The sequence below is a fragment of the Hyperolius riggenbachi genome, chromosome 5 (assembly GCF_040937935.1).
Source record: "Hyperolius riggenbachi isolate aHypRig1 chromosome 5, aHypRig1.pri, whole genome shotgun sequence".
NCBI lineage: Eukaryota > Metazoa > Chordata > Amphibia > Anura > Hyperoliidae > Hyperolius > Hyperolius riggenbachi.
This window is the reverse complement of record NC_090650.1, coordinates 359,441,861-359,459,516: the sequence shown is the minus strand read 5'-3', so window position 1 is coordinate 359,459,516 and position 17,656 is coordinate 359,441,861. Positions and strand designations below refer to the sequence as shown.

At 59.7% G+C, this 17,656-nt stretch overlaps 30 non-coding genes and 1 pseudogene across 30 annotated transcripts; all 31 read right to left on the bottom strand.

The window, feature by feature from the left end:
- Positions 1 to 132: 132 nt before the first annotated feature.
- LOC137520477 (U1 spliceosomal RNA) lies at positions 133 to 296 on the bottom strand. The gene has a single exon (XR_011021804.1). It is a non-coding gene; the product is annotated as a U1 spliceosomal RNA (small nuclear RNA).
- Positions 297 to 700: 404 nt separating this feature from the next.
- Positions 701 to 864, bottom strand: LOC137520476 (U1 spliceosomal RNA). Its single transcript, XR_011021803.1, has one exon. It is a non-coding gene; the product is annotated as a U1 spliceosomal RNA (small nuclear RNA).
- A 404-nt stretch (positions 865 to 1,268) lies between these two features.
- On the bottom strand, positions 1,269 to 1,432 carry LOC137519949 (U1 spliceosomal RNA). The gene has a single exon (XR_011021315.1). It is a non-coding gene; the product is annotated as a U1 spliceosomal RNA (small nuclear RNA).
- A 404-nt stretch (positions 1,433 to 1,836) lies between these two features.
- On the bottom strand, positions 1,837 to 2,000 carry LOC137520475 (U1 spliceosomal RNA). The gene has a single exon (XR_011021802.1). It is a non-coding gene; the product is annotated as a U1 spliceosomal RNA (small nuclear RNA).
- Positions 2,001 to 2,404: 404 nt separating this feature from the next.
- Positions 2,405 to 2,568, bottom strand: LOC137520474 (U1 spliceosomal RNA). Its single transcript, XR_011021801.1, has one exon. It is a non-coding gene; the product is annotated as a U1 spliceosomal RNA (small nuclear RNA).
- A 404-nt stretch (positions 2,569 to 2,972) lies between these two features.
- On the bottom strand, positions 2,973 to 3,136 carry LOC137520473 (U1 spliceosomal RNA). The gene has a single exon (XR_011021800.1). It is a non-coding gene; the product is annotated as a U1 spliceosomal RNA (small nuclear RNA).
- Positions 3,137 to 3,540: 404 nt separating this feature from the next.
- On the bottom strand, positions 3,541 to 3,704 carry LOC137520472 (U1 spliceosomal RNA). The gene has a single exon (XR_011021799.1). It is a non-coding gene; the product is annotated as a U1 spliceosomal RNA (small nuclear RNA).
- Positions 3,705 to 4,108: 404 nt separating this feature from the next.
- LOC137520471 (U1 spliceosomal RNA) lies at positions 4,109 to 4,272 on the bottom strand. Its single transcript, XR_011021798.1, has one exon. It is a non-coding gene; the product is annotated as a U1 spliceosomal RNA (small nuclear RNA).
- A 404-nt stretch (positions 4,273 to 4,676) lies between these two features.
- LOC137520469 (U1 spliceosomal RNA) lies at positions 4,677 to 4,840 on the bottom strand. The gene has a single exon (XR_011021796.1). It is a non-coding gene; the product is annotated as a U1 spliceosomal RNA (small nuclear RNA).
- A 404-nt stretch (positions 4,841 to 5,244) lies between these two features.
- Positions 5,245 to 5,408, bottom strand: LOC137520468 (U1 spliceosomal RNA). Its single transcript, XR_011021795.1, has one exon. It is a non-coding gene; the product is annotated as a U1 spliceosomal RNA (small nuclear RNA).
- Positions 5,409 to 5,812: 404 nt separating this feature from the next.
- On the bottom strand, positions 5,813 to 5,976 carry LOC137520467 (U1 spliceosomal RNA). Its single transcript, XR_011021794.1, has one exon. It is a non-coding gene; the product is annotated as a U1 spliceosomal RNA (small nuclear RNA).
- Positions 5,977 to 6,380: 404 nt separating this feature from the next.
- Positions 6,381 to 6,544, bottom strand: LOC137519987 (U1 spliceosomal RNA). The gene has a single exon (XR_011021354.1). It is a non-coding gene; the product is annotated as a U1 spliceosomal RNA (small nuclear RNA).
- A 404-nt stretch (positions 6,545 to 6,948) lies between these two features.
- On the bottom strand, positions 6,949 to 7,112 carry LOC137520466 (U1 spliceosomal RNA). Its single transcript, XR_011021793.1, has one exon. It is a non-coding gene; the product is annotated as a U1 spliceosomal RNA (small nuclear RNA).
- A 404-nt stretch (positions 7,113 to 7,516) lies between these two features.
- On the bottom strand, positions 7,517 to 7,680 carry LOC137519903 (U1 spliceosomal RNA). Its single transcript, XR_011021272.1, has one exon. It is a non-coding gene; the product is annotated as a U1 spliceosomal RNA (small nuclear RNA).
- A 404-nt stretch (positions 7,681 to 8,084) lies between these two features.
- Positions 8,085 to 8,248, bottom strand: LOC137520465 (U1 spliceosomal RNA). The gene has a single exon (XR_011021792.1). It is a non-coding gene; the product is annotated as a U1 spliceosomal RNA (small nuclear RNA).
- Positions 8,249 to 8,652: 404 nt separating this feature from the next.
- Positions 8,653 to 8,816, bottom strand: LOC137520464 (U1 spliceosomal RNA). Its single transcript, XR_011021791.1, has one exon. It is a non-coding gene; the product is annotated as a U1 spliceosomal RNA (small nuclear RNA).
- A 404-nt stretch (positions 8,817 to 9,220) lies between these two features.
- LOC137520462 (U1 spliceosomal RNA) lies at positions 9,221 to 9,384 on the bottom strand. The gene has a single exon (XR_011021790.1). It is a non-coding gene; the product is annotated as a U1 spliceosomal RNA (small nuclear RNA).
- A 404-nt stretch (positions 9,385 to 9,788) lies between these two features.
- Positions 9,789 to 9,952, bottom strand: LOC137519991 (U1 spliceosomal RNA). Its single transcript, XR_011021358.1, has one exon. It is a non-coding gene; the product is annotated as a U1 spliceosomal RNA (small nuclear RNA).
- Positions 9,953 to 10,356: 404 nt separating this feature from the next.
- On the bottom strand, positions 10,357 to 10,520 carry LOC137520461 (U1 spliceosomal RNA). Its single transcript, XR_011021789.1, has one exon. It is a non-coding gene; the product is annotated as a U1 spliceosomal RNA (small nuclear RNA).
- A 404-nt stretch (positions 10,521 to 10,924) lies between these two features.
- Positions 10,925 to 11,088, bottom strand: LOC137520460 (U1 spliceosomal RNA). Its single transcript, XR_011021788.1, has one exon. It is a non-coding gene; the product is annotated as a U1 spliceosomal RNA (small nuclear RNA).
- A 404-nt stretch (positions 11,089 to 11,492) lies between these two features.
- On the bottom strand, positions 11,493 to 11,656 carry LOC137520022 (U1 spliceosomal RNA). The gene has a single exon (XR_011021389.1). It is a non-coding gene; the product is annotated as a U1 spliceosomal RNA (small nuclear RNA).
- Positions 11,657 to 12,060: 404 nt separating this feature from the next.
- LOC137520459 (U1 spliceosomal RNA) lies at positions 12,061 to 12,224 on the bottom strand. Its single transcript, XR_011021787.1, has one exon. It is a non-coding gene; the product is annotated as a U1 spliceosomal RNA (small nuclear RNA).
- Positions 12,225 to 12,632: 408 nt separating this feature from the next.
- On the bottom strand, positions 12,633 to 12,796 carry LOC137520132 (U1 spliceosomal RNA). Its single transcript, XR_011021471.1, has one exon. It is a non-coding gene; the product is annotated as a U1 spliceosomal RNA (small nuclear RNA).
- Positions 12,797 to 13,200: 404 nt separating this feature from the next.
- LOC137520038 (U1 spliceosomal RNA) lies at positions 13,201 to 13,341 on the bottom strand (annotated as a pseudogene).
- A 404-nt stretch (positions 13,342 to 13,745) lies between these two features.
- On the bottom strand, positions 13,746 to 13,909 carry LOC137520160 (U1 spliceosomal RNA). Its single transcript, XR_011021498.1, has one exon. It is a non-coding gene; the product is annotated as a U1 spliceosomal RNA (small nuclear RNA).
- Positions 13,910 to 14,313: 404 nt separating this feature from the next.
- Positions 14,314 to 14,477, bottom strand: LOC137520457 (U1 spliceosomal RNA). Its single transcript, XR_011021784.1, has one exon. It is a non-coding gene; the product is annotated as a U1 spliceosomal RNA (small nuclear RNA).
- A 404-nt stretch (positions 14,478 to 14,881) lies between these two features.
- Positions 14,882 to 15,045, bottom strand: LOC137520456 (U1 spliceosomal RNA). The gene has a single exon (XR_011021783.1). It is a non-coding gene; the product is annotated as a U1 spliceosomal RNA (small nuclear RNA).
- Positions 15,046 to 15,449: 404 nt separating this feature from the next.
- LOC137519951 (U1 spliceosomal RNA) lies at positions 15,450 to 15,613 on the bottom strand. The gene has a single exon (XR_011021317.1). It is a non-coding gene; the product is annotated as a U1 spliceosomal RNA (small nuclear RNA).
- Positions 15,614 to 16,017: 404 nt separating this feature from the next.
- On the bottom strand, positions 16,018 to 16,181 carry LOC137520455 (U1 spliceosomal RNA). The gene has a single exon (XR_011021782.1). It is a non-coding gene; the product is annotated as a U1 spliceosomal RNA (small nuclear RNA).
- A 404-nt stretch (positions 16,182 to 16,585) lies between these two features.
- On the bottom strand, positions 16,586 to 16,749 carry LOC137520454 (U1 spliceosomal RNA). The gene has a single exon (XR_011021781.1). It is a non-coding gene; the product is annotated as a U1 spliceosomal RNA (small nuclear RNA).
- Positions 16,750 to 17,153: 404 nt separating this feature from the next.
- On the bottom strand, positions 17,154 to 17,317 carry LOC137520453 (U1 spliceosomal RNA). The gene has a single exon (XR_011021780.1). It is a non-coding gene; the product is annotated as a U1 spliceosomal RNA (small nuclear RNA).
- Positions 17,318 to 17,656: the final 339 nt, after the last annotated feature.

Below are 17,656 nucleotides of genomic sequence, written 5' to 3'. Positions count from 1 at the left end.
CTGTGAAGGATGAAAAAAGCCTTCTCTGTCGCAGTGCAGATAAAGGACCGAGTCCCGCATGCTCTCCCCACTGTCCCCAGCCAGCAAGGGATCCTCAGCGGCACGCCTGCTCTGTCGTTAACCGGTGCTCATCAGGGGAAAGCGCGAACGCAGTCCCCCACTACCACAAATTATGCAGTCGAGTTTCCCGCATTTGGGGAAATCGCAGGGGTCAACCTGCCCGGAGTGCAATGGACGGGCCTCACCCTGGGAGAACCACCTTCGTGATCATGGTATCTCCCCTGCCAGGTAAGTATGAGTTGCTCTTGCACGCAGGCAGGCCGCCGGTTGCAGCCCTCGCTGCCCAGCAGGGGGCGACCTTGCGAAGCGCTCGCTCGCTCACTCTCTCCCTTGATCGGCACTGAACGCGGGAAACACAGCCCACGGGAAAGCTCTGCCGCACTTGCCCAGAGCTACAGTTAGCCGCAAACACCAGAAAATGCCATAAACCGGGCACTCGGCCGGCGCGCAGTGAGCCCTGAGGATTTGCATAGAGTGATGATGTCACAGAAGCAGCCACACCCAGCCCCTGTGAAGGATGAAAAAAGCCTTCTCTGTCGCAGTGCAGATAAAGGACCGAGTCCCGCATGCTCTCCCCACTGTCCCCAGCCAGCAATGGATCCTCAGCGGCACGCCTGCTCTGTCGTTAACCGGTGCTCATCAGGGGAAAGCGCGAACGCAGTCCCCCACTACCACAAATTATGCAGTCGAGTTTCCCGCATTTGGGGAAATCGCAGGGGTCAACCTGCCCGGAGTGCAATGGACGGGCCTCACCCTGGGAGAACCACCTTCGTGATCATGGTATCTCCCCTGCCAGGTAAGTATGAGTTGCTCTTGCACGCAGGCAGGCCGCCGGTTGCAGCCCTCGCTGCCCAGCAGGGGGCGACTTTGCGAAGCGCTCGCTCGCTCACTCTCTCCCTTGATCGGCACTGAACGCGGGAAACACAGCCCACGGGAAAGCTCCGCCGCACTTGCCCAGAGCTACAGTTAGCCGCAAACACCAGAAAATGCCATAAACCGGGCACTCGGCCGGAGCGCAGTGAGCCCTGAGGATTTGCATAGAGTGATGATGTCACAGAAGCAGCCACACCCAGCCCCTGTGAAGGATGAAAAAAGCCTTCTCTGTCGCAGTGCAGATAAAGGACCGAGTCCCGCATGCTCTCCCCACTGTCCCCAGCCAGCAAGGGATCCTCAGCGGCACGCCTGCTCTGTCGTTAACCGGTGCTCATCAGGGGAAAGCGCGAACGCAGTCCCCCACTACCACAAATTATGCAGTCGAGTTTCCCGCATTTGGGGAAATCGCAGGGGTCAACCTGCCCGGAGTGCAATGGACGGGCCTCACCCTGGGAGAACCACCTTCGTGATCATAGTATCTCCCCTGCCAGGTAAGTATGAGTTGCTCTTGCACGCAGGCAGGCCGCCGGTTGCAGCCCTCGCTGCCCAGCAGGGGGCGACTTTGCGAAGCGCTCGCTCGCTCACTCTCTCCCTTGATCGGCACTGAACGCGGGAAACACAGCCCACGGGAAAGCTCCGCCGCACTTGCCCTGAGCTACAGTTAGCCGCAAACACCAGAAAATGCCATAAACCGGGCACTCGGCCGGAGCGCAGTGAGCCCTGAGGATTTGCATAGAGTGATGATGTCACAGAAGCAGCCACACCCAGCCCCTGTGAAGGATGAAAAAAGCCTTCTCTGTCGCAGTGCAGATAAAGGACCGAGTCCCGCATGCTCTCCCCACTGTCCCCAGCCAGCAAGGGATCCTCAGCGGCACGCCTGCTCTGTCGTTAACCGGTGCTCATCAGGGGAAAGCGCGAACGCAGTCCCCCACTACCACAAATTATGCAGTCGAGTTTCCCGCATTTGGGGAAATCGCAGGGGTCAACCTGCCCGGAGTGCAATGGACGGGCCTCACCCTGGGAGAACCACCTTCGTGATCATGGTATCTCCCCTGCCAGGTAAGTATGAGTTGCTCTTGCACGCAGGCAGGCCGCCGGTTGCAGCCCTCGCTGCCCAGCAGGGGGCGACTTTGCGAAGCGCTCGCTCGCTCACTCTCTCCCTTGATCGGCACTGAACGCGGGAAACACAGCCCACGGGAAAGCTCCGCCGCACTTGCCCAGAGCTACAGTTAGCCGCAAACACCAGAAAATGCCATAAACCGGGCACTCGGCCGGCGCGCAGTGAGCCCTGAGGATTTGCATAGAGTGATGATGTCACAGAAGCAGCCACACCCAGCCCCTGTGAAGGATGAAAAAAGCCTTCTCTGTCGCAGTGCAGATAAAGGACCGAGTCCCGCATGCTCTCCCCACTGTCCCCAGCCAGCAAGGGATCCTCAGCGGCACGCCTGCTCTGTCGTTAACCGGTGCTCATCAGGGGAAAGCGCGAACGCAGTCCCCCACTACCACAAATTATGCAGTCGAGTTTCCCGCATTTGGGGAAATCGCAGGGGTCAACCTGCCCGGAGTGCAATGGACGGGCCTCACCCTGGGAGAACCACCTTCGTGATCATGGTATCTCCCCTGCCAGGTAAGTATGAGTTGCTCTTGCACGCAGGCAGGCCGCCGGTTGCAGCCCTCGCTGCCCAGCAGGGGGCGACTTTGCGAAGCGCTCGCTCGCTCACTCTCTCCCTTGATCGGCACTGAACGCGGGAAACACAGCCCACGGGAAAGCTCCGCCGCACTTGCCCAGAGCTACAGTTAGCCGCAAACACCAGAAAATGCCATAAACCGGGCACTCGGCCGGCGCGCAGTGAGCCCTGAGGATTTGCATAGAGTGATGATGTCACAGAAGCAGCCACACCCAGCCCCTGTAAAGGATGAAAAAAGCCTTCTCTGTCGCAGTGCAGATAAAGGACCGAGTCCCGCATGCTCTCCCCACTGTCCCCAGCCAGCAAGGGATCCTCAGCGGCACGCCTGCTCTGTCGTTAACCGGTGCTCATCAGGGGAAAGCGCGAACGCAGTCCCCCACTACCACAAATTATGCAGTCGAGTTTCCCGCATTTGGGGAAATCGCAGGGGTCAACCTGCCCGGAGTGCAATGGACGGGCCTCACCCTGGGAGAACCACCTTCGTGATCATGGTATCTCCCCTGCCAGGTAAGTATGAGTTGCTCTTGCACGCAGGCAGGCCGCCGGTTGCAGCCCTCGCTGCCCAGCAGGGGGCGACTTTGCGAAGCGCTCGCTCGCTCACTCTCTCCCTTGATCGGCACTGAACGCGGGAAACACAGCCCACGGGAAAGCTCCGCCGCACTTGCCCAGAGCTACAGTTAGCCGCAAACACCAGAAAATGCCATAAACCGGGCACTCAGCCGGCGCGCAGTGAGCCCTGAGGATTTGCATAGAGTGATGATGTCACAGAAGCAGCCACACCCAGCCCCTGTGAAGGATGAAAAAAGCCTTCTCTGTCGCAGTGCAGATAAAGGACCGAGTCCCGCATGCTCTCCCCACTGTCCCCAGCCAGCAAGGGATCCTCAGCGGCACGCCTGCTCTGTCGTTAACCGGTGCTCATCAGGGGAAAGCGCGAACGCAGTCCCCCACTACCACAAATTATGCAGTCGAGTTTCCCGCATTTGGGGAAATCGCAGGGGTCAACCTGCCCGGAGTGCAATGGACGGGCCTCACCCTGGGAGAACCACCTTCGTGATCATGGTATCTCCCCTGCCAGGTAAGTATGAGTTGCTCTTGCACGCAGGCAGGCCGCCGGTTGCAGCCCTCGCTGCCCAGCAGGGGGCGACTTTGCGAAGCGCTCGCTCGCTCACTCTCTCCCTTGATCGGCACTGAACGCGGGAAACACAGCCCACGGGAAAGCTCCGCCGCACTTGCCCAGAGCTACAGTTAGCCGCAAACACCAGAAAATGCCATAAACCGGGCACTCGGCCGGCGCGCAGTGAGCCCTGAGGATTTGCATAGAGTGATGATGTCACAGAAGCAGCCACACCCAGCCCCTGTGAAGGATGAAAAAAGCCTTCTCTGTCGCAGTGCAGATAAAGGACCGAGTCCCGCATGCTCTCCCCACTGTCCCCAGCCAGCAAGGGATCCTCAGCGGCACGCCTGCTCTGTCGTTAACCGGTGCTCATCAGGGGAAAGCGCGAACGCAGTCCCCCACTACCACAAATTATGCAGTCGAGTTTCCCGCATTTGGGGAAATCGCAGGGGTCAACCTGCCCGGAGTGCAATGGACGGGCCTCACCCTGGGAGAACCACCTTCGTGATCATGGTATCTCCCCTGCCAGGTAAGTATGAGTTGCTCTTGCACGCAGGCAGGCCGCCGGTTGCAGCCCTCGCTGCCCAGCAGGGGGCGACTTTGCGAAGCGCTCGCTCGCTCACTCTCTCCCTTGATCGGCACTGAACGCGGGAAACACAGCCCACGGGAAAGCTCCGCCGCACTTGCCCAGAGCTACAGTTAGCCGCAAACACCAGAAAATGCCATAAACCGGGCACTCGGCCGGCGCGCAGTGAGCCCTGAGGATTTGCATAGAGTGATGATGTCACAGAAGCAGCCACACCCAGCCCCTGTGAAGGATGAAAAAAGCCTTCTCTGTCGCAGTGCAGATAAAGGACCGAGTCCCGCATGCTCTCCCCACTGTCCCCAGCCAGCAAGGGATCCTCAGCGGCACGCCTGCTCTGTCGTTAACCGGTGCTCATCAGGGGAAAGCGCGAACGCAGTCCCCCACTACCACAAATTATGCAGTCGAGTTTCCCGCATTTGGGGAAATCGCAGGGGTCAACCTGCCCGGAGTGCAATGGACGGGCCTCACCCTGGGAGAACCACCTTCGTGATCATGGTATCTCCCCTGCCAGGTAAGTATGAGTTGCTCTTGCACGCAGGCAGGCCGCCGGTTGCAGCCCTCGCTGCCCAGCAGGGGGCGACTTTGCGAAGCGCTCGCTCGCTCACTCTCTCCCTTGATCGGCACTGAACGCGGGAAACACAGCCCACGGGAAAGCTCCGCCGCACTTGCCCAGAGCTACAGTTAGCCGCAAACACCAGAAAATGCCATAAACCGGGCACTCGGCCGGCGCGCAGTGAGCCCTGAGGATTTGCATAGAGTGATGATGTCACAGAAGCAGCCACACCCAGCCCCTGTGAAGGATGAAAAAAGCCTTCTCTGTCGCAGTGCAGATAAAGGACCGAGTCCCGCATGCTCTCCCCACTGTCCCCAGCCAGCAAGGGATCCTCAGCGGCACGCCTGCTCTGTCGTTAACCGGTGCTCATCAGGGGAAAGCGCGAACGCAGTCCCCCACTACCACAAATTATGCAGTCGAGTTTCCCGCATTTGGGGAAATCGCAGGGGTCAACCTGCCCGGAGTGCAATGGACGGGCCTCACCCTGGGAGAACCACCTTCGTGATCATGGTATCTCCCCTGCCAGGTAAGTATGAGTTGCTCTTGCACGCAGGCAGGCCGCCGGTTGCAGCCCTCGCTGCCCAGCAGGGGGCGACTTTGCGAAGCGCTCGCTCGCTCACTCTCTCCCTTGATCGGCACTGAACGCGGGAAACACAGCCCACGGGAAAGCTCCGCCGCACTTGCCCAGAGCTACAGTTAGCCGCAAACACCAGAAAATGCCATAAACCGGGCACTCGGCCGGCGCGCAGTGAGCCCTGAGGATTTGCATAGAGTGATGATGTCACAGAAGCAGCCACACCCAGCCCCTGTGAAGGATGAAAAAAGCCTTCTCTGTCGCAGTGCAGATAAAGGACCGAGTCCCGCATGCTCTCCCCACTGTCCCCAGCCAGCAAGGGATCCTCAGCGGCACGCCTGCTCTGTCGTTAACCGGTGCTCATCAGGGGAAAGCGCGAACGCAGTCCCCCACTACCACAAATTATGCAGTCGAGTTTCCCGCATTTGGGGAAATCGCAGGGGTCAACCTGCCCGGAGTGCAATGGACGGGCCTCACCCTGGGAGAACCACCTTCGTGATCATGGTATCTCCCCTGCCAGGTAAGTATGAGTTGCTCTTGCACGCAGGCAGGCCGCCGGTTGCAGCCCTCGCTGCCCAGCAGGGGGCGACTTTGCGAAGCGCTCGCTCGCTCACTCTCTCCCTTGATCGGCACTGAACGCGGGAAACACAGCCCACGGGAAAGCTCCGCCGCACTTGCCCAGAGCTACAGTTAGCCGCAAACACCAGAAAATGCCATAAACCGGGCACTCGGCCGGAGCGCAGTGAGCCCTGAGGATTTGCATAGAGTGATGATGTCACAGAAGCAGCCACACCCAGCCCCTGTGAAGGATGAAAAAAGCCTTCTCTGTCGCAGTGCAGATAAAGGACCGAGTCCCGCATGCTCTCCCCACTGTCCCCAGCCAGCAAGGGATCCTCAGCGGCACGCCTGCTCTGTCGTTAACCGGTGCTCATCAGGGGAAAGCGCGAACGCAGTCCCCCACTACCACAAATTATGCAGTCGAGTTTCCCGCATTTGGGGAAATCGCAGGGGTCAACCTGCCCGGAGTGCAATGGACGGGCCTCACCCTGGGAGAACCACCTTCGTGATCATGGTATCTCCCTTGCCAGGTAAGTATGAGTTGCTCTTGCACGCAGGCAGGCCGCCGGTTGCAGCCCTCGCTGCCCAGCAGGGGGCGACTTTGCGAAGCGCTCGCTCGCTCACTCTCTCCCTTGATCGGCACTGAACGCGGGAAACACAGCCCACGGGAAAGCTCCGCCGCACTTGCCCAGAGCTACAGTTAGCCGCAAACACCAGAAAATGCCATAAACCGGGCACTCGGCCGGCGCGCAGTGAGCCCTGAGGATTTGCATAGAGTGATGATGTCACAGAAGCAGCCACACCCAGCCCCTGTGAAGGATGAAAAAAGCCTTCTCTGTCGCAGTGCAGATAAAGGACCGAGTCCCGCATGCTCTCCCCACTGTCCCCAGCCAGCAAGGGATCCTCAGCGGCACGCCTGCTCTGTCGTTAACCGGTGCTCATCAGGGGAAAGCGCGAACGCAGTCCCCCACTACCACAAATTATGCAGTCGAGTTTCCCGCATTTGGGGAAATCGCAGGGGTCAACCTGCCCGGAGTGCAATGGACGGGCCTCACCCTGGGAGAACCACCTTCGTGATCATGGTATCTCCCCTGCCAGGTAAGTATGAGTTGCTCTTGCACGCAGGCAGGCCGCCGGTTGCAGCCCTCGCTGCCCAGCAGGGGGCGACTTTGCGAAGCGCTCGCTCGCTCACTCTCTCCCTTGATCGGCACTGAACGCGGGAAACACAGCCCACGGGAAAGCTCCGCCGCACTTGCCCAGAGCTACAGTTAGCCGCAAACACCAGAAAATGCCATAAACCGGGCACTCGGCCGGAGCGCAGTGAGCCCTGAGGATTTGCATAGAGTGATGATGTCACAGAAGCAGCCACACCCAGCCCCTGTGAAGGATGAAAAAAGCCTTCTCTGTCGCAGTGCAGATAAAGGACCGAGTCCCGAATGCTCTCCCCACTGTCCCCAGCCAGCAAGGGATCCTCAGCGGCACGCCTGCTCTGTCGTTAACCGGTGCTCATCAGGGGAAAGCGCGAACGCAGTCCCCCACTACCACAAATTATGCAGTCGAGTTTCCCGCATTTGGGGAAATCGCAGGGGTCAACCTGCCCAGAGTGCAATGGACGGGCCTCACCCTGGGAGAACCACCTTCGTGATCATGGTATCTCCCCTGCCAGGTAAGTATGAGTTGCTCTTGCACGCAGGCAGGCCGCCGGTTGCAGCCCTCGCTGCCCAGCAGGGGGCGACTTTGCGAAGCGCTCGCTCGCTCACTCTCTCCCTTGATCGGCACTGAACGCGGGAAACACAGCCCACGGGAAAGCTCCGCCGCACTTGCCCAGAGCTACAGTTAGCCGCAAACACCAGAAAATGCCATAAACCGGGCACTCGGCCGGCGCGCAGTGAGCCCTGAGGATTTGCATAGAGTGATGATGTCACAGAAGCAGCCACACCCAGCCCCTGTGAAGGATGAAAAAAGCCTTCTCTGTCGCAGTGCAGATAAAGGACCGAGTCCCACATGCTCTCCCCACTGTCCCCAGCCAGCAAGGGATCCTCAGCGGCACGCCTGCTCTGTCGTTAACCGGTGCTCATCAGGGGAAAGCGCGAACGCAGTCCCCCACTACCACAAATTATGCAGTCGAGTTTCCCGCATTTGGGGAAATCGCAGGGGTCAACCTGCCCGGAGTGCAATGGACGGGCCTCACCCTGGGAGAACCACCTTCGTGATCATGGTATCTCCCCTGCCAGGTAAGTATGAGTTGCTCTTGCACGCAGGCAGGCCGCCGGTTGCAGCCCTCGCTGCCCAGCAGGGGGCGACTTTGCGAAGCGCTCGCTCGCTCACTCTCTCCCTTGATCGGCACTGAACGCGGGAAACACAGCCCACGGGAAAGCTCCGCCGCACTTGCCCAGAGCTACAGTTAGCCGCAAACACCAGAAAATGCCATAAACCGGGCACTCGGCCGGAGCGCAGTGAGCCCTGAGGATTTGCATAGAGTGATGATGTCACAGAAGCAGCCACACCCAGCCCCTGTGAAGGATGAAAAAAGCCTTCTCTGTCGCAGTGCAGATAAAGGACCGAGTCCCGCATGCTCTCCCCACTGTCCCCAGCCAGCAAGGGATCCTCAGCGGCACGCCTGCTCTGTCGTTAACCGGTGCTCATCAGGGGAAAGCGCGAACGCAGTCCCCCACTACCACAAATTATGCAGTCGAGTTTCCCGCATTTGGGGAAATCGCAGGGGTCAACCTGCCCGGAGTGCAATGGACGGGCCTCACCCTGGGAGAACCACCTTCGTGATCATGGTATCTCCCCTGCCAGGTAAGTATGAGTTGCTCTTGCACGCAGGCAGGCCGCCGGTTGCAGCCCTCGCTGCCCAGCAGGGGGCGACTTTGCGAAGCGCTCGCTCGCTCACTCTCTCCCTTGATCGGCACTGAACGCGGGAAACACAGCCCACGGGAAAGCTCCGCCGCACTTGCCCAGAGCTACAGTTAGCCGCAAACACCAGAAAATGCCATAAACCGGGCACTCGGCCGGCGCGCAGTGAGCCCTGAGGATTTGCATAGAGTGATGATGTCACAGAAGCAGCCACACCCAGCCCCTGTGAAGGATGAAAAAAGCCTTCTCTGTCGCAGTGCAGATAAAGGACCGAGTCCCGCATGCTCTCCCCACTGTCCCCAGCCAGCAAGGGATCCTCAGCGGCACGCCTGCTCTGTCGTTAACCGGTGCTCATCAGGGGAAAGCGCGAACGCAGTCCCCCACTACCACAAATTATGCAGTCGAGTTTCCCGCATTTGGGGAAATCGCAGGGGTCAACCTGCCCGGAGTGCAATGGACGGGCCTCACCCTGGGAGAACCACCTTCGTGATCATGGTATCTCCCCTGCCAGGTAAGTATGAGTTGCTCTTGCACGCAGGCAGGCCGCCGGTTGCAGCCCTCGCTGCCCAGCAGGGGGCGACTTTGCGAAGCGCTCGCTCGCTCACTCTCTCCCTTGATCGGCACTGAACGCGGGAAACACAGCCCACGGGAAAGCTCCGCCGCACTTGCCCAGAGCTACAGTTAGCCGCAAACACCAGAAAATGCCATAAACCGGGCACTCGGCCGGCGCGCAGTGAGCCCTGAGGATTTGCATAGAGTGATGATGTCACAGAAGCAGCCACACCCAGCCCCTGTGAAGGATGAAAAAAGCCTTCTCTGTCGCAGTGCAGATAAAGGACCGAGTCCCGCATGCTCTCCCCACTGTCCCCAGCCAGCAAGGGATCCTCAGCGGCACGCCTGCTCTGTCGTTAACCGGTGCTCATCAGGGGAAAGCGCGAACGCAGTCCCCCACTACCACAAATCATGCAGTCGAGTGTCCCGCATTTGGGGAAATCGCAGGGGTCAACCTGCCCGGAGTGCAATGGACGGGCCTCACCCTGGGAGAACCACCTTCGTGATCATGGTATCTCCCCTGCCAGGTAAGTATGAGTTGCTCTTGCACGCAGGCAGGCCGCCGGTTGCAGCCCTCGCTGCCCAGCAGGGGGCGACTTTGCGAAGCGCTCGCTCGCTCACTCTCTCCCTTGATCGGCACTGAACGCGGGAAACACAGCCCACGGGAAAGCTCCGCCGCACTTGCCCAGAGCTACAGTTAGCCGCAAACACCAGAAAATGCCATAAACCGGGCACTCGGCCGGAGCGCAGTGAGCCCTGAGGATTTGCATAGAGTGATGATGTCACAGAAGCAGCCACACCCAGCCCCTGTGAAGGATGAAAAAAGCCTTCTCTGTCGCAGTGCAGATAAAGGACCGAGTCCCGCATGCTCTCCCCACTGTCCCCAGCCAGCAAGGGATCCTCAGCGGCACGCCTGCTCTGTCGTTAACCGGTGCTCATCAGGGGAAAGCGCGAACGCAGTCCCCCACTACCACAAATTATGCAGTCGAGTTTCCCGCATTTGGGGAAATCGCAGGGGTCAACCTGCCCGGAGTGCAATGGACGGGCCTCACCCTGGGAGAACCACCTTCGTGATCATGGTATCTCCCCTGCCAGGTAAGTATGAGTTGCTCTTGCACGCAGGCAGGCCGCCGGTTGCAGCCCTCGCTGCCCAGCAGGGGGCGACTTTGCGAAGCGCTCGCTCGCTCACTCTCTCCCTTGATCGGCACTGAACGCGGGAAACACAGCCCACGGGAAAGCTCCGCCGCACTTGCCCAGAGCTACAGTTAGCCGCAAACACCAGAAAATGCCATAAACCGGGCACTCGGCCGGCGCGCAGTGAGCCCTGAGGATTTGCATAGAGTGATGATGTCACAGAAGCAGCCACACCCAGCCCCTGTGAAGGATGAAAAAAGCCTTCTCTGTCGCAGTGCAGATAAAGGACCGAGTCCCGCATGCTCTCCCCACTGTCCCCAGCCAGCAAGGGATCCTCAGCGGCACGCCTGCTCTGTCGTTAACCGGTGCTCATCAGGGGAAAGCGCGAACGCAGTCCCCCACTACCACAAATTATGCAGTCGAGTTTCCCGCATTTGGGGAAATCGCAGGGGTCAACCTGCCCGGAGTGCAATGGACGGGCCTCACCCTGGGAGAACCACCTTCGTGATCATGGTATCTCCCCTGCCAGGTAAGTATGAGTTGCTCTTGCACGCAGGCAGGCCGCCGGTTGCAGCCCTCGCTGCACAGCAGGGGGCGACTTTGCGAAGCGCTCGCTCGCTCACTCTCTCCCTTGATCGGCACTGAACGCGGGAAACACAGCCCACGGGAAAGCTCCGCCGCACTTGCCCAGAGCTACAGTTAGCCGCAAACACCAGAAAATGCCATAAACCGGGCACTCGGCCGGAGCGCAGTGAGCCCTGAGGATTTGCATAGAGTGATGATGTCACAGAAGCAGCCACACCCAGCCCCTGTGAAGGATGAAAAAAGCCTTCTCTGTCGCAGTGCAGATAAAGGACCGAGTCCCGCATGCTCTCCCCACTGTCCCCAGCCAGCAAGGGATCCTCAGCGGCACGCCTGCTCTGTCGTTAACCGGTGCTCATCAGGGGAAAGCGCGAACGCAGTCCCAGACTACCACAAATTATGCAGTCGAGTTTCCCGCATTTGGGGAAATCGCAGGGGTCAACCTGCCCAGAGTGCAATGGACGGGCCTCACCCTGGGAGAACCACCTTCGTGATCATGGTATCTCCCCTGCCAGGTAAGTATGAGTTGCTCTTGCACGCAGGCAGGCCGCCGGTTGCAGCCCTCGCTGCCCAGCAGGGGGCGACTTTGCGAAGCGCTCGCTCGCTCACTCTCTCCCTTGATCGGCACTGAACGCGGGAAACACAGCCCACGGGAAAGCTCCGCCGCACTTGCCCAGAGCTACAGTTAGCCGCAAACACCAGAAAATGCCATAAACCGGGCACTCGGCCGGCGCGCAGTGAGCCCTGAGGATTTGCATAGAGTGATGATGTCACAGAAGCAGCCACACCCAGCCCCTGTGAAGGATGAAAAAAGCCTTCTCTGTCGCAGTGCAGATAAAGGACCGAGTCCCACATGCTCTCCCCACTGTCCCCAGCCAGCAAGGGATCCTCAGCGGCACGCCTGCTCTGTCGTTAACCGGTGCTCATCAGGGGAAAGCGCGAACGCAGTCCCCCACTACCACAAATTATGCAGTCGAGTTTCCCGCATTTGGGGAAATCGCAGGGGTCAACCTGCCCGGAGTGCAATGGACGGGCCTCACCCTGGGAGAACCACCTTCGTGATCATGGTATCTCCCCTGCCAGGTAAGTATGAGTTGCTCTTGCACGCAGGCAGGCAGGCCGCCGGTTGCAGCCCTCGCTGCCCAGCAGGGGGCGACTTTGCGAAGCGCTCGCTCGCTCACTCTCTCCCTTGATCGGCACTGAACGCGGGAAACACAGCCCACGGGAAAGCTCCGCCGCACTTGCCCAGAGCTACAGTTAGCCGCAAACACCAGAAAATGCCATAAACCGGGCACTCGGCCGGAGCGCAGTGAGCCCTGAGGATTTGCATAGAGTGATGATGTCACAGAAGCAGCCACACCCAGCCCCTGTGAAGGATGAAAAAAGCCTTCTCTGTCGCAGTGCAGATAAAGGACCGAGTCCCGCATGCTCTCCCCACTGTCCCCAGCCAGCAAGAGATCCTCAGCGGCACGCCTGCTCTGTCGTTAACCGGTGCTCATCAGGGGAAAGCGCGAACGCAGTCCCCCACTACCACAAATTATGCAGTCGAGTTTCCCACATTTGGGGAAATCGCAGGGGTCAACCTGCCCGGAGTGCAATGGACGGGCCTCACCCTGGGAGAACCACCTTCGTGATCATGGTATCTCCCCTGCCAGGTAAGTATGAGTTGCTCTTGCACGCAGGCAGGCCGCCGGTTGCAGCCCTCGCTGCCCAGCAGGGGGCGACTTTGCGAAGCGCTCGCTCGCTCACTCTCTCCCTTGATCGGCACTGAACGCGGGAAACACAGCCCACGGGAAAGCTCCGCCGCACTTGCCCAGAGCTACAGTTAGCCGCAAACACCAGAAAATGCCATAAACCGGGCACTCGGCCGGCGCGCAGTGAGCCCTGAGGATTTGCATAGAGTGATGATGTCACAGAAGCAGCCACACCCAGCCCCTGTGAAGGATGAAAAAAGCCTTCTCTGTCGCAGTGCAGATAAAGGACCGAGTCCCGCATGCTCTCCCCACTGTCCCCAGCCAGCAAGGGATCCTCAGCGGCACGCCTGCTCTGTCGTTAACCGGTGCTCATCAGGGGAAAGCGCGAACGCAGTCCCCCACTACCACAAATTATGCAGTCGAGTTTCCCGCATTTGGGGAAATCGCAATGGACGGGCCTCACCCTGGGAGAACCACCTTCGTGATCATGGTATCTCCCCTGCCAGGTAAGTATGAGTTGCTCTTGCACGCAGGCAGGCCGCCGGTTGCAGCCCTCGCTGCCCAGCAGGGGGCGACTTTGCGAAGCGCTCGCTCGCTCACTCTCTCCCTTGATCGGCACTGAACGCGGGAAACACAGCCCACGGGAAAGCTCCGCTGCACTTGCCCAGAGCTACAGTTAGCCGCAAACACCAGAAAATGCCATAAACCGGGCACTCGGCCGGCGCGCAGTGAGCCCTGAGGATTTGCATAGAGTGATGATGTCACAGAAGCAGCCACACCCAGCCCCTGTGAAGGATGAAAAAAGCCTTCTCTGTCGCAGTGCAGATAAAGGACCGAGTCCCGCATGCTCTCCCCACTGTCCCCAGCCAGCAAGGGATCCTCAGCGGCACGCCTGCTCTGTCGTTAACCGGTGCTCATAAGGGGAAAGCGCGAACGCAGTCCCCCACTACCACAAATTATGCAGTCGAGTTTCCCGCATTTGGGGAAATCGCAGGGGTCAACCTGCCCGGAGTGCAATGGACTGGCCTCACCCTGGGAGAACCACCTTCGTGATCATGGTATCTCCCCTGCCAGGTAAGTATGAGTTGCTCTTGCACGCAGGCAGGCCGCCGGTTGCAGCCCTCGCTGCCCAGCAGGGGGCGACTTTGCGAAGCGCTCGCTCGCTCACTCTCTCCCTTGATCGGCACTGAACGCGGGAAACACAGCCCACGGGAAAGCTCCGCCGCACTTGCCCAGAGCTACAGTTAGCCGCAAACACCAGAAAATGCCATAAACCGGGCACTCGGCCGGCGCGCAGTGAGCCCTGAGGATTTGCATAGAGTGATGATGTCACAGAAGCAGCCACACCCAGCCCCTGTGAAGGATGAAAAAAGCCTTCTCTGTCGCAGTGCAGATAAAGGACCGAGTCCCGCATGCTCTCCCCACTGTCCCCAGCCAGCAAGGGATCCTCAGCGGCACGCCTGCTCTGTCGTTAACCGGTGCTCATCAGGGGAAAGCGCGAACGCAGTCCCCCACTACCACAAATTATGCAGTCGAGTTTCCCGCATTTGGGGAAATCGCAGGGGTCAACCTGCCCGGAGTGCAATGGACGGGCCTCACCCTGGGAGAACCACCTTCGTGATCATGGTATCTCCCCTGCCAGGTAAGTATGAGTTGCTCTTGCACGCAGGCAGGCCGCCGGTTGCAGCCCTCGCTGCCCAGCAGGGGGCGACTTTGCGAAGCGCTCGCTCGCTCACTCTCTCCCTTGATCGGCACTGAACGCGGGAAACACAGCCCACGGGAAAGCTCCGCCGCACTTGCCCAGAGCTACAGTTAGCCGCAAACACCAGAAAATGCCATAAACCGGGCACTCGGCCGGCGCGCAGTGAGCCCTGAGGATTTGCATAGAGTGATGATGTCACAGAAGCAGCCACACCCAGCCCCTGTGAAGGATGAAAAAAGCCTTCTCTGTCGCAGTGCAGATAAAGGACCGAGTCCCGCATGCTCTCCCCACTGTCCCCAGCCAGCAAGGGATCCTCAGCGGCACGCCTGCTCTGTCGTTAACCGGTGCTCATCAGGGGAAAGCGCGAACGCAGTCCCCCACTACCACAAATTATGCAGTCGAGTTTCCCGCATTTGGGGAAATCGCAGGGGTCAACCTGCCCGGAGTGCAATGGACGGGCCTCACCCTGGGAGAACCACCTTCGTGATCATGGTATCTCCCCTGCCAGGTAAGTATGAGTTGCTCTTGCACGCAGGCAGGCCGCCGGTTGCAGCCCTCGCTGCCCAGCAGGGGGCGACTTTGCGAAGCGCTCGCTCGCTCACTCTCTCCCTTGATCGGCACTGAACGCGGGAAACACAGCCCACGGAAAAGCTCCGCCGCACTTGCCCAGAGCTACAGTTAGCCGCAAACACCAGAAAATGCCATAAACCGGGCACTCGGCCGGCGCGCAGTGAGCCCTGAGGATTTGCATAGAGTGATGATGTCACAGAAGCAGCCACACCCAGCCCCTGTGAAGGATGAAAAAAGCCTTCTCTGTCGCAGTGCAGATAAAGGACCGAGTCCCGCATGCTCTCCCCACTGTCCCCAGCCAGCAAGGGATCCTCAGCGGCACGCCTGCTCTGTCGTTAACCGGTGCTCATCAGGGGAAAGCGCGAACACAGTCCCCCACTACCACAAATTATGCAGTCGAGTTTCCCGCATTTGGGGAAATCGCAGGGGTCAACCTGCCCGGAGTGCAATGGACGGGCCTCACCCTGGGAGAACCACCTTCGTGATCATGGTATCTCCCCTGCCAGGTAAGTATGAGTTGCTCTTGCACGCAGGCAGGCCGCCGGTTGCAGCCCTCGCTGCCCAGCAGGGGGCGACTTTGCGAAGCGCTCGCTCGCTCACTCTCTGCCTTGATCGGCACTGAACGCGGGAAACACAGCCCACGGGAAAGCTCCGCCGCACTTGCCCAGAGCTACAGTTAGCCGCAAACACCAGAAAATGCCATAAACCGGGCACTCGGCCGGAGCGCAGTGAGCCCTGAGGATTTGCATAGAGTGATGATGTCACAGAAGCAGCCACACCCAGCCCCTGTGAAGGATGAAAAAAGCCTTCTCTGTCGCAGTGCAGATAAAGGACCGAGTCCCGCATGCTCTCCCCACTGTCCCCAGCCAGCAAGGGATCCTCAGCGGCACGCCTGCTCTGTCGTTAACCGGTGCTCATCAGGGGAAAGCGCGAACGCAGTCCCCCACTACCACAAATTATGCAGTCGAGTTTCCCGCATTTGGGGAAATCGCAGGGGTCAACCTGCCCGGAGTGCAATGGACGGGCCTCACCCTGGGAGAACCACCTTCGTGATCATGGTATCTCCCCTGCCAGGTAAGTATGAGTTGCTCTTGCACGCAGGCAGGCCGCCGGTTGCAGCCCTCGCTGCCCAGCAGGGGGCGACTTTGCGAAGCGCTCGCTCGCTCACTCTCTCCCTTGATCGGCACTGAACGCGGGAAACACAGCCCACGGGAAAGCTCCGCCGCACTTGCCCAGAGCTACAGTTAGCCGCAAACACCAGAAAATGCCATAAACCGGGCACTCGGCCGGAGCGCAGTGAGCCCTGAGGATTTGCATAGAGTGATGATGTCACAGAAGCAGCCACACCCAGCCCCTGTGAAGGATGAAAAAAGCCTTCTCTGTCGCAGTGCAGATAAAGGACCGAGTCCCGCATGCTCTCCCCACTGTCCCCAGCCAGCAAGGGATCCTCAGCGGCACGCCTGCTCTGTCGTTAACCGGTGCTCATCAGGGGAAAGCGCGAACGCAGTCCCCCACTACCACAAATTATGCAGTCGAGTTTCCCGCATTTGGGGAAATCGCAGGGGTCAACCTGCCCGGAGTGCAATGGACGGGCCTCACCCTGGGAGAACCACCTTCGTGATCATGGTATCTCCCCTGCCAGGTAAGTATGAGTTGCTCTTGCACGCAGGCAGGCCGCCGGTTGCAGCCCTCGCTGCCCAGCAGGGGGCGACTTTGCGAAGCGCTCGCTCGCTCACTCTCTCCCTTGATCGGCACTGAACGCGGGAAACACAGCCCACGGGAAAGCTCCGCCGCACTTGCCCAGAGCTACAGTTAGCCGCAAACACCAGAAAATGCCATAAACCGGGCACTCGGCCGGAGCGCAGTGAGCCCTGAGGATTTGCATAGAGTGATGATGTCACAGAAGCAGCCACACCCAGCCCCTGTGAAGGATGAAAAAAGCCTTCTCTGTCGCAGTGCAGATAAAGGACCGAGTCCCGCATGCTCTCCCCACTGTCCCCAGCCAGCAAGGGATCCTCAGCGGCACGCCTGCTCTGTCGTTAACCGGTGCTCATCAGGGGAAAGCGCGAACGCAGTCCCCCACTACCACAAATTATGCAGTCGAGTTTCCCGCATTTGGGGAAATCGCAGGGGTCAACCTGCCCGGAGTGCAATGGACGGGCCTCACCCTGGGAGAACCACCTTCGTGATCATGGTATCTCCCCTGCCAGGTAAGTATGAGTTGCTCTTGCACGCAGGCAGGCCGCCGGTTGCAGCCCTCGCTGCCCAGCAGGGGGCGACTTTGCGAAGCGCTCACTCTCTCCCTTGATCGGCACTGAACGCGGGAAACACAGCCCACGGGAAAGCTCCGCCGCACTTGCCCAGAGCTACAGTTAGCCGCAAACACCAGAAAATGCCATAAACCGGGCACTCGGCCGGCGCGCAGTGAGCCCTGAGGATTTGCATAGAGTGATGATGTCACAGAAGCAGCCACACCCAGCCCCTGTGAAGGATGAAAAAAGCCTTCTCTGTCGCAGTGCAGATAAAGGACCGAGTCCCGCATGCTCTCCCCACTGTC